The sequence below is a fragment of the Sinocyclocheilus anshuiensis genome, unplaced genomic scaffold (genome assembly GCF_001515605.1).
Source record: "Sinocyclocheilus anshuiensis isolate Anshui unplaced genomic scaffold, SAMN03320099.WGS_v1.1 scaffold276, whole genome shotgun sequence".
NCBI classification, from domain to species: Eukaryota; Metazoa; Chordata; class Actinopteri; order Cypriniformes; family Cyprinidae; genus Sinocyclocheilus; species Sinocyclocheilus anshuiensis.
Window position 1 is genome coordinate 82,208 of NW_015554080.1, and position 8,123 is coordinate 90,330.

At 35.5% G+C, this 8,123-nt stretch overlaps 1 pseudogene; it reads left to right on the plus strand.

Annotated features, from left to right (window-relative positions):
• Positions 1-5,473, plus strand: part of LOC107669030 (glutamate receptor ionotropic, kainate 2-like) — a 66,074-nt pseudogene extending 60,601 nt beyond the window's left edge.
• The last annotated feature ends 2,650 nt before the right edge of the window (positions 5,474-8,123 follow it).

Consider the following 8,123-nt stretch of genomic DNA (forward strand, 5'->3'; position numbering starts at 1 on the left):
ATCTTACTAGCCAGCGGTCACCACGCTTCACTAGCTGGGTGATTAGTCAGGTTGTGCTTTAGCTGTCAGAGCGTTTGAAGCATCCTGAAGCACTTTTTATTTTATTTTATTACACTTAAAAAATGTTCAAAGATTACTGGAGAAAATACTATTTCAGTCTTTCTACTTCAAAATTTCATGTTTAAATTCAATATGTTACTTATTATTTCTTTGTAATAATTTGTGAAACTTATTTGCAATTTCTGAGTGAAAATTATTTCAAAGTAAATCCTTCACTGGATTTGTCTAGTGTACTTCCTCCTGAGATTTTACATTTACATTTACATTTAGTCATTTAGTAGACGCTTTTATCCAAAGCGACGTACAATTGAGGACAATGGAAGCAATCAAAATCAACAAAAGAGCAATGATAAGCAAGTGCTATAAGTCTGTTAGCGCAGTACACGTAGCAAGTTTTTTTTTTTTAATTATATAATAAATAAAAAGAAAACAGATAGATAGAATACAAAAAGATTAGAAAAGCTAGTGTTAGCTTTTTTTTTTAAAGAAAACAAGCAGTTAGTAAAAGAATAGAGTTCAAGTCTAAAAGGGGCAAGTTTTTTAAAAGAATAGAATTAGAATAGAAAGTGCTAGAGTTAGAGGGTCAAATAAAGATTCTTGAAGATGGCTAAGGACTCAGCTGCTCGGATTGATTTGGGCAGGTCATTCCACCAGGAGGGAACATTTAATGAAAAAGTCTGTGAAAGTGATTTTGTGCTTCTTTGGGATGAACAATAAAGTGCCGAGGGCACATAACTCTGAAGTAATTAATTTATGTAAAGGGGTGCAGAGCCAGTGGTGGTTTTGTAGGCAAACATTAACGCCTTGAATTTTATGCGAGCAGCTATTGGTAGCCAGTGCTTTTCGGCTCATTAAAAATTAATCTTGCTGCTGCGTTCTGGATTAATTGTAAAGGTTTGATAGAAGTGGTTGGAAGACCTACCAAAAGAGCATTGCAATAGTCCAGCCTGGACAGAACAAGAGCATGTTCTGAAAGAAAGGGCCTGATCTTCTTGATGTTAAATAAAGCAAATCTGCAGGACTGGGCATTTTTAGCAATGTGGTCTGAGAAAGTCAGCTGATCATCAATTATAACTCCAAGGTTTCTAGCTGTTTTTGAAAGAGTTATGGTTGATGTGCATAACTGGATGGTGAAATTGTGATGAAACGATGGGTTTGCTGGAACCACAAGCAGTTCTGTCTTGGTAAGGTTGAGTTGAAGGTGATGGTCCTTCATCCAGCAAGAAATGTCTGTTAGACATGCTGAGATGCGAGCAGCTATCGTCGGATCATCAGGATGGAATGAGAGGTAGAGTTGAGTGTCATCAGCATAGCAGTGATATGAAAAGCCATGTTTCTGAATGACAGAACCTAGTGATGCCATGTAGACAGAGAAGAGAAGTGGTCCAAGTACTGAGCCCTGAGGCACCCCAGTAGTTAGATGTTAGATTTTTCTTACCCATTGGCAGATATTTTTGCTTGTTTTAAGCAAAAACTAAATAAATTTAGAAAGCAAGACTTAATATCTTAACTAAGTTATTTTACTTGTCAAGTAAATGCATCGTGATTCAAGAATCTTTAGATATTTACACTAGAAAACAAGACAAAATTACTAAGAAAATCATTTTTTGCAGTGTAAACTCAATGAACTGATGTCCGTCGGTTGTACATCACGCTCAGTCCTGATCAACGACTCAAGCCAAAGTTCTGTCGTTTAGATAAACTTCAACTTTTCTAGAAACCTTTCTACTAGCATCCATTCCGTCTGTCACAGGCAACTCATTCAACAGAGATTTATAACAAGAAAAAAAATGGAAGCGCAGTTTTTGTACAGACGATTTTTGTAGTAAATCTTTATATGGGTGTGTCTAATGTAGGTCGAGCAGGCATTAGATGCTTCAGACACACATTTATGCACGTCTGTCCATCGAGAGCAAGTGGCGTCTCCAGAAACCACCTCTACTTGATCTGTTTCAGTGTGCTGATGTTTGTGTTTTATCTGAAGGCGAGTTTCTGTATAATACTGTACTGAGCAAACGCTAGGATTTCTCCAGATCGGCTTCAATCTACAGGGACCTTTGGAAAAAACCATGGGTGGAGAACTGTTCAAGCTCATCTTGTAATAAAAAAAAGATTATACTGTGTGTAACGTGTGGTGTTGCTTCATTTGCAAGTGTTCTTCTGTGTTTATGGCAGACTGTAAATTCTTTGCTTGTTGCATAAGTTATTCAAGTTCAGTTAGACTGTCTGTTGCTTTAAGTCCGTATGAAATGGAATTCACAGCCCATGATGATGAACATTCACACGGCAAAAAATGATTTTCTTACTTAGTATTTTTATCTTGTTTTCTAATATAAATATCTAAACAATCTTGAATCAAGGTGCATTTATTTTGCAAGTAAAGTGGCTTAAGATATTAATTCTTGTTTTCTGAAAAAAAGTTATCAAAATTTTGTTAGTTTTTGCCTAATACGAGTACAAATATCTGCCAACGGGTCAAGAAAAATAATCTTGTTTAGCCTTATTTTTCTTACGTCACTGGGAGATATTTTTGCTTTTGATAAAAAATACTAAGCAACTAGGCACTTTTGCTTCCTGAAGCTAAAAAAAAAATCTTTGCGAATAATTTGTTTAGAAACAGTGGTTCGGAGCACGTATCAAACTGCCAAAGTCACGTGATTTCAGTAAACGAGGCTTCGTTAGCCTGTCATAACTGTTTTAAAACGTTTCGAAATCAGGGGACAAGCTCTCCATAAAACACACAAAACCAGCAATGCAAATTAATAATAAAAAAAAAAAAAACATAACATTTTTGTTATTTTTAATTGAATTTTTAATGTATTATACTTTCAAGAAAGCATTTACAATGGGTATGTAAAAGCTGTTTTTATGCATGTTTTGGCCTGAGTTTTTGTTGCATTTACACAGGTTTGACCAGCAGGCGTCACCAGCGTGTGGCGTTTTGAGTGATTCGAAACAGTGAATCGCTTTGCGATGCAATTGGTTCAAATGATTCGAAGCTTTGAAAAGGTTCGTTTCTCCCATTACTACATTCGTGCATTCAAATCTAAGCAGAGGTGGAGGAAGTAAACAAATCAAGTATTTGAGTAAAAGTACAGATACCCTAACACAATATTACTCCATAGTACTGCTTTTAATTTTTACTTGGGTAAAAGTACAACAGTACTTGTTTTTTAATGTACTAAAAACTAGTTTTTTTTAGTATTACAAGTAAAAAGTACTGATTGATGAATGATTATTTATTTTGCAATTTTACATACTATATCCTCCTGCTAAAAATACATGTCATACACTGATTGATACTGATAATTACTGATAATGCAGGTGTACGAACACATATAAGTATATAGAAATGAGGAAAAACAAAATGTATGTTGCCAAATATACATATACAACAAAAACAGAGGTCACATTGGGCAAAATGTGTTGCCATTTAAAAAAAAAACGTTATGCAAACATTCTACTTTTATATCATTTGAAAGTGCAGCTGGGTAGAATTTTGCGTTATTTTAATGTTATGTTTAGTTTTTAAAGAAAATTTACCCATTTATATGGTAGCCTAATATAAATATGGACATTTTTACATTCAAGCATTTCATACAGTCACTTAAACAGCAGCTTTCCCAAACAATGGACACTCATGACCTAAATGTGATTTCACATTTTTGGCTCATTTTGAGTCAGACTTGTGAATTCAGTGAATTGTTAACTGGAGACTCGCTCTGACCGGATCATTTGAATCAGTGAGTTGTTAACTGGAGACTAGACTCGCTCTGACCGAATCATGTCTCTCTTTCACATCTTTATCGGACAAATACTATAGTACAATAGGTCTTAAAGTAACAGCAGCCGAATAAACCTGCTGTATCAGTCGCTCTTTCACGCTTTTATTGGACAAATACTATTGTACAGTAGGTCTTAAAGTGTCAGCAGCCGAATAAATCTGCTGTATCAGTCGCTCTTTCACATCTTTATCAGACAAATACTATAGTACAGTAGGTCTTAAAGTGACAGCAGCCTAATAAACCTGCTGTATCAGTCGCTTTTTCACGTCTTTATCAGACAAATACTACAGTACAGTAGGTCTTAAAGTGTCAGCAGCCGAATAAACCTGCTGTATCAGTTGCTCTTTCACATCTTTATCGGACAAATACTATAGTACAGTAGGTCTTAAAGTGACAGCAGCCAATGAATGCTGTCAATCCCGTGGTAAAAACAGAGAACCAAATAGAGACATAATTAGCGTAGCTGCTGTTTCAACCAAGCAAAATTTATTTGTTTAAAGGGGTCATCGGATGCCCATTTTCCACAAGTTTATATGATTCTTTAGGGTCTTAATGAAAAGTCTATAACATACTTTGGTTAAAACTTCTCAATTGTAGTGTAAAACAACACCATTTTTACCCTGTCAAAAACAGCTCTGTTCACAGCGAGCTGTTTCGGTGCATGTTCCTTTAAATGTTAATGAGCTGTGTTCACCCCGCCTCTAGCTTCAGTGGGGCAACAAGCCACTCTCATGAGACTGTAAACTTTAGCCACATTTAGCCGCAGAACTTGCAACGTTATCAGGAAGGCTATTCCAGAGTTTGGGAGCCAAATGCGAAAAAGCTCTACCTCCTTTAGTGGACTTTGCTATCCTAGGTACTACCAAAAGTCCAGAGTTTTGCGACCTTAGGGAGCGTGATATTAGGTCTTAAAGTGACAGCAGCCAAATAAACCTGCTGTATCAATCGCTCTTTCAAGTCTTTATCGGACAAATACTATAGTACATTAGGTCTTAAAGTGACAGCAGCCAAATAAACCTAAACATTTTTAAAGAAGAATAAGTTCTTTTGAGCTTCATTACAATTTTGTCTGGACATTTATGCCACTGACAGGGCCTGGTTTTCAAGCAGACGTATGTATTTGTATAAATTAGAAAAGACTAGGACTGAAACGAAATCAACACATGTCTGTGATTTGCTCTTCTGTGCACAGCGCTCGTTCTGCAGCGTGATGCTGGAGGAGCTCAGGGTGTCTCTGAAATGCCAGCGACGGCGGAAACAGAAACCTCAGCCGCCCGCCATCGTCAAAACAGAGGAGGTGATTAACATGCATACCTTTAACGACAGGAGGCTCCCGGGGAAAGAGACCATGGCGTGACGCCTCTCCTGTGACTCTCGTCCAAATGATGGACATGAAGATGTTTCCTGTGGAAATCCGGATTCGTGAGAGATTCTGAACTACATCCCTCACAGAGCAGTACTCAATCACTTCTGCTCTGATTTCATATTGCTTTTCTCTGTTTTCCCTGTGAAAATAGGTCAATGTTTCAAACCCGTCCGTTTTCCTCATATGCCGCCTTTATTGCTGCCTTCAAGAGCATTGTTCATTTTCGCCATATTCTTCAATAAAGAGTCATGAACTAAACCAGCCCGCTCCACATGAATCGCAACATTGCAAACTCTGATTTGAAAATGCATACTGGAGACTAGACTCGCTCTCGCAGCTGCAATCCGCTCAATCCCATTCGCGGATGAATCGTTTAGTGCGATTAGCGAACCGATTTAACAGGTTAATTTAAAGGAATCGGCTCGTTCACGAAATGAACACTGCTATGCGTGACGATTTCTCCAGTTCAAAATAATGAGTAACGATATGCTTTTATGAAATGTGTTATGATTTGGAATGTGGTGAAGTAAAAGTAAAAGTACCAAAATAAAAATACTCCAGTAAAGTACAGTTACTTGAAAATTGCACTTAAGTACAGTAACGAAGTAAAAATGACTTAGCTACTGCGCTCCACTGAATCTTAGGACGTTTTGGGTTTCTTACTGTAACGTTCAAACAAATTAACCCTTTAAATTTATTTTTTAAACATCATAATTAAATCAAAGACCAGTTTTATTTCAGTTCACAACACCACTAGCATGTCACCAGTAATTACATTATATTAATTTTCATGGACCCTTTCGAAACACTGCTGCATGAAGCTTCGAAACTTTATGACTCTTTTGTTTCGAATTGATTCAGAGCGCGTATCAAGAGCGCTTATTCTTCATTTTAATAGTATTTAATAATTTGTAGATTACATTTAATAGGTTACGCTTGTAAAACATTTACAATTTGTTATTACTGTACATTTGATTTGTTCTGTTGCAGCTGGTGTCGCCAACATGCACTTTTTACGCGTGAAACACACTTCGAAATACTGAATAGTTTTGCAATTGATTCAGTTGATTCGAAGTTCCGAAAAGCTTAGTTTCTAACATCACAATGGATAATATTTTTATCAATGTTACATGGAATGATTGATGCAAACAATAAAATAAGAATAAGCAAATAATAAAATTATTCAGTTAGAGCTACAATAAAAACAAATACATGGGAAAAAGTGACACACAGTATCGATCAATTACCACATATTAATAATAGGCCTATTACAGGCTTTAATCGTCTATTTGACCTTACTTGTAAAAACCAAGCGCCAACCTCCCGCTCTCTCGTGAAGCCAACACGGAAGTGACTTAAACTGTAATTCATCGACTGGCTGCTAGAGGCTGGCTGCAAAAGGGAGACAATCCCATAGACTCCCCATGTTAAAATGCCCAACTTTACAGCAGAAAAAAACGTTTACAGCCTGGTTCAAAAAATTATACAGTCTATGGTACAAACACTACAGTTTTGCTTAAACCATCTAACTAAGTAAAAACAAGGGACAGTTGCATAAACTTAGCCTCTATTACTAGTTTGATTCATATTTGATTCATGTTGTCAGGGGCTTTTTTTTAGTTATTGTATTTGTATTTATTTTTTCTTTATTCATTTTTATTATTTAAGCTGTCTTTGCTTGATCCATTTTTTATTATTAATTTTTTTAGAGATAATCTTTTAAGTAAATGCTATGTGTATATTGTTATGTTTATGAAAAGTTTAATAAAAACACAGTTAGTTTGATTAACTAGCAGAATGGTAATCAGTCTTCCTTTGCGGATGCAAATTAGACCAACCTACATTTTTATGTAACTGGTTTTAAAATGTTATGACCAGTCTGAAAGAGAAAAAGCCTAGATGACTAACTTTCGAGACATAGTCTAAGCAGTTTATCAAGTTTTGCACACAAGTTTTTGCATTATTGACACACTATTTTCTTATTTAATCCTGTAAAGCTGCTTTGACACAATCTGTATTGTTAAAAGCGCTGTATAAATAACGGTGACTTGCACAATGTATGCGTACATAATATTATTACTCCGCCATCTTCTTATTGGAATAATGCACGCTGGAAAAATTGTGGATGCTTTCTCATACTTATTAACTAACAAAGTCAAGGAGATTTCTTACATTATAATGCATAAGTTCTATCCTGCGAATCATTACATGAAAACATTCAAAAGTGTTTTGTGATGACTCTGTAGTCTAAGAACTTAACTTTCAAAGCTAAAAAGCTTTTTGTAACTCTTTTCCTATCTTTAATTACATGCAAGTCTCAATATTGTTTTTTTTTTTCAGTGTGCAATGTATTAAACACCCTTTTTTATTCATTATTTGCTTTTATTTTGTTGTCCCACATGTAGTAAATACTATAGTGTTTTTGAGTCATACTACAGTAAAGTGCATTATACTGTATATATTATAGTATTTACAACACTTTGTTAATCGATGCTACAGCACACTGTATTAACTGTAATAAATACTGTAGTATACTTTAGTTTTACTACAGTACACTGTAGTGTATTGTAGTATAATACACCCTATAGTTCTAGAAAACTTAGTACAGTATTGGGTAAAGTAATTTGTTTATATTACCACAACAAATTAATTCAAGTACTTTGTATGGTTCAAAAACACTATAGTATTTACTATATTATTTTTTCACGTCTGTTATTTTATGTTGATGGTTGTATTAGTTTTTGTATACCGTTTTTGATTTTTGAGCATTAAATAAAAAAGTAATGTATGCGGAACTTCCTTGTCAACAAACGGCTGAGGTCAGCTGATGCTGCGTCACGTGACACGACTGCGGTCACATGACCGGCTGAGTCAAACAACACACACACACACATCCATTCTCTCTCTCTCTC